Source organism: Bos taurus, chromosome 12, assembly GCF_002263795.3.
Source record: "Bos taurus isolate L1 Dominette 01449 registration number 42190680 breed Hereford chromosome 12, ARS-UCD2.0, whole genome shotgun sequence".
NCBI lineage: Eukaryota > Metazoa > Chordata > Mammalia > Artiodactyla > Bovidae > Bos > Bos taurus.
Window position 1 is genome coordinate 43,809,088 of NC_037339.1, and position 4,789 is coordinate 43,813,876.

Here is a 4,789-nt window from a genome sequence, read left to right on the forward strand (position 1 = left end):
GAACCAGAGAACAAATTTCCAATATCCGCTGGATCATGGCAAAAGCAAGAGAGTTCCAGAAAAACATCTATTTCTGCTTTATTGACTATGCCAAAGCCTTTGACTGTGTGGATCACAATAAACTGTGCACAATTCTGAAAGAGATGGGAATACGAGACCACCTGATCTGCCTCTTGAGAAATCTGTATGCAGATCAGGAACAAAAGTTAGAATTGGACATGGAACAACAGACTGGTTCCAAATAGGAAAAGGAGTTCGTCAAGGCTGTATATTGTCACCCTGTCTATTTAACTTATATGAAGAGTACATCATGAGAAATGCTGGGCTGGAAGAAACACAAGCTGGAATCAAGATTGCCAGGAGCAATATCAATAACTTCAAATATGCAGATGACACCACCCTTATGGCAGAAAGTGAAGAGGAACTAAAAAGCCTCTTGATGAAAGTGAAAGTGGAGAGTGAAAAAGTTGGCTTAAAGCTCAACATTCAGAAAACGAAGATCATGGCATCTGGTCATGGGAAATAGATGGGGAAACAGTGGAAACAGTGTCAGACTTTATTTTTCTGGGCTCCAAAATCACTGCAGATGGTGACTGCAGCCATGAAATTAAAAGACACTTACTCCTTGGAAGAAAAGTTATGACCAACCTAGATAGCATGTTCAAAAGCAGAGACATTACTTTGCCAACAAAGGTCGTCTAGTCAAGGCTATGGTTTTTTCTGTGGTCATGTATGGATGTGAGAGTTGGACTGTGAAGAAGGCTGAGAGCCAAAGAATTGATGCTTTTGAACTGTGGCGTTGGAGAAGACTCTTGAGAGTCCCTTGGACTGCAAGGAGATCCAACCAGTCCGTTCTGAAGGAGATCAGTCCAGGGATTTATTTAGAAGGAATGATGCTAAAGCTTAAACTCCAGTACTGTGGACACCTCATGCGAAGAGTTGACTCATTGGAAAAGACTCTGATGCTGGGAGGGACTGGGGGCAAGAGGAGAAGGGGATGACAGAGGATGACGTGGCTGGATGGCATCACTTACTCGATGGACGTAAGTCTGAGTGAACTCCGGGAGTTGGTGATGGACAGGGAGGCCTGGCGTGCTGCGATTCATGGGGTAGCAAAGAGTCAGACACGACTGAGCGACTGAACTGACCTGAACTGATACTGTATTGGTGTGTTTCTTTCTGGCTTACTTCACTCTGTATAATAGGCTCCAGTTTTATCCACCTCATTAGAACTGATTCAAATCTAGTCTTTTTGGTGGCTGCGTAATACTGCATTGTGTATATGTACCACATATTTCTTATCCATTCATCTGGTGATGCACATCTAGGTTGCTTCCATGTCCTGGCTACTATAAACAATGTTGCAGTGAACATTGTGGTACACGTGTCTCTTTCAATTCTGGTTTCCTTGGTGTGTATGCCCAGTGGTGGGATTGTTGGGTCATATGCAAGAAAACTTTTGACTGAAATGTGGCACCAGATAAATATCACAGGTGATAAAACATTTTTCTTTTTTTTTTTAAACAATGATGAACATTTATTGTATTTCTCAGTCTCAGTGAGTTAGGAGTTGGGGGTGTGTTGACTTTGCTGGGCCAAACTGTGTCCTTCTAAATTCCCTTTCTAGTATGTTTCCAGATAGGGTGAGCACGTAGAGATGCTGTCTTGTGAGAGCTGGAGGCTAGAGAAGAAGCATAACCATTTTGTAGCATGCATACACCTCCTCCCAGTTATTTAAATTTACAACATTGTATTGGTTTTGCCATATATCAAAATGAATCTGCCACGGATATATATGTGTTCCCCATCTTGAACCCTCCTCCTTCCTCGCTCCCAATACCATCCCTCTGGGTCATCCCAGTGCATCAGCCCCAAGCATCCAGTATCGTGCATCGAACCTGGACTGGCGACTCTTTTCATATATGATATTATACATATTTCAATGCCATTCTCCAAAATCATCCCACCCTCTCCCTCTCCCACAGAGTCCATAAGACTGTTCTATACATCAGTGTCTCTTTTGCTGTCTCGTATACAGGGTTATCGTTACCATCTTTCTAAATTCCATATATATGCGTTAGTATACTCTATTGGTGTTTTTCTTTCTGGCTTACTTCACTCTGTATAATAGGCTCCAGTTTCACCCACCTCATTAGAACTGATTCAAATGTATTCTTTTTAATGGCTGAGTAATACTCCATTGTATATATGTACCACTGCTTTCTTATCCATTCATCTGCTGATGGACATCTAGGTTGCTTCCATGTCCTGGCTATTATAAAGGGTGCTGCGATGAACATTGGGGTACACATGCCTCTTTTAATTCTTGTTTCCTCAGTGTGTATGCCCAGCAGTGGGATTGCTGGGTCATAAGACAATTCTATTTCCAGTTTTTTAAGGAATCTCCACACTTTTCTCCATAGTGGAAGTACTAGTTTGCATTCCCACCAACAGTGTAAGAGGGTTCCCTTTTCTCCACATCCTCTCCAGCACTTATTACTTGTAGACCTTTGGATCGCAGCCGTTCTGACTGGCATGAAATGGTACCTCATAGTGGTTTTGATTTGCATTTCTCTGATAAAGAGTGTTGTTGAGCATCTTTTCATGTGTTTGCTAGCCATCTGTATATCTTCTTTGGAGCAATGTCTGTTTAGTTCTTTGGCCCATTTTTTGATAGGGTCATTTATGTTTCTGGAATTGAGCTGCAGGAGTTGCTTGTATATTTTTGAGATTAGTTGTTTGTCAGTTGCTTCATTTGCTATTATTTTCTCCCATTCTGAAGGCTGTCTTTTCATCTTGCTTATAGTTGCCTTTGTTGTGCAGAAGCTTTTAAGTTTAATTAGGTCCCATTTGTTTATTTTTGCTTTTATTTCCAATATTCTGGGAGGTGGGTCATAGAGGATCCTGCTGTGATGTATGTCGGAGAGTGTCTTGCCTATGTTCTCCTCTAGGAATTTTATAGTTTCTGGTCTTACATTTAGATCTTTAATCCATTTTGAGTTTACTTTTGTGTATGGTGTTAGAAAGTGTTCCAGCTTCATTCTTTTACAAGTGGTTGACCAGTTTTCCCAGCACCACTTGTTAAAGAGATTGTCTTTAATCCATTGTATATTCTTGCCTCCTTTGTCAAAGATAAGGTGTCCATAGGTGCGTGGATTTATCTCTGGGCTTTCTATTTTGTTCCATTGATCTATATTTCTGTCTTTGTGCCAGTACCATACTGTCTTGATGACTGTGGCTTTGTAGTAGAGCCTGAAGTCAGGCAGGTTGATTCCTCCAGTTCCATTCTTCTTTCTCAAGATAGCTTTGGCTATTCAAGGCTTTTTGTATTTTCATACAAATTGTGAAATTATTTGTTCTAGTTCTGTGAAGAATACCGTTGGTAGCTTGATAGGGATTGCATTGAATCCATAGATTGCTTTAGGTAGTATACTCATTTTCACTATATTGATTCTTCAATCCATGAACATGGTCTATTTCTCCATCTATTAGTGTCCTCTTTGATTTCTTTCACCAGTGCTTTATAGTTTTCTATATATAGGTCTTTAGTTTCTTTAGCTAGATATATTCCTAAGTATTTTATTCTTTTTGTTGCAATGGTGAATAGAAGTGCTTCCTTAATTTCTCTATTTTCTCATTATTAGTGTATAGGAATGCAAGGGATTTCTGTGTATTGTTTTTATATCCTGCAACTTTACTATATTCATTGATTAGCTCTAGTAATTTTCTGGTGGAGTCTTTAGGGTTTTCTATGTAGAGGATCATGTCATCTGCAAACAGTGAAAGTTTTACTTCTTCTTTTCCAATTTGGATTCCTTTTATTTCTTTTGCTGCTCTGATTGCTGCGGCCAAAACATCCAAAACTATGTTGAATAGTAATGGTGAAAGTGGGCACCCTTGTCTTGTTCCCGACTTTAGAGGAAATGCTTTCAATTTTTCACCATTGAGGATAATGTTTGCTGTGGTTTTGTCATATATAGCTTTTATTATGTTGAAGTATGTTCCTTCTATTCCTGATTTCTGGAGAGATTTTGTCATAAATGGATGTTGAATTTTGTCAGAGGCTTTCTCTGCATCTATTGAGATAATAATATGGTTTTTATTTATGTTATACAGATACACACATATACACATATTTATGTATTATATTTATTTCTGTGTATATATATATATATATATATATATATAAAATTAGAAAAAAATTATTAAATAAGATGACAAATGAGACTCAGAGCAAGGAAGATACATACTGTAACAGTTAAGATTATCCAGAGAAACAAAATGAATAGGGTGTATGTGTATATACACATGAAAAGAGACAGAGACAGAGAAAAATGAGTGACAATTTTAAGGAATTGGTTCACTCAGTTGTGAGAATTAAGTCTGAAATCTTCAAGCAGGCTGGCAGGCTAGAGACCCAGGGAAGGATTTGTACTGTAGTCTCAAGTCCAAAGGCAGTATGGCTGCCGAATTCCTTCCTTTAGGGTGCCCTCAAGCTTTTTTCTTAGGGCTGTCAGTCATTTGATTACGTGAGGATGACTTACACATTATGATAGGTGCTATACTTTATTCAATGTCTACTGATTAAACTGTTAATTGTATATAAATATACCTTGGCAGAATGGAAGAGAAGGCACTGGCGACCCACTCCAGTACTCTTGCCTGGAAACTGCCATGGACGGAGGAGCCTGGTAGGCTGCAATCCATGGGGTCTCTAAGAATTGGACACGACTGAGCGACTTCCCTTTCACTTTCCAATTTCATACATTGGAGGATATGGCAACCCACT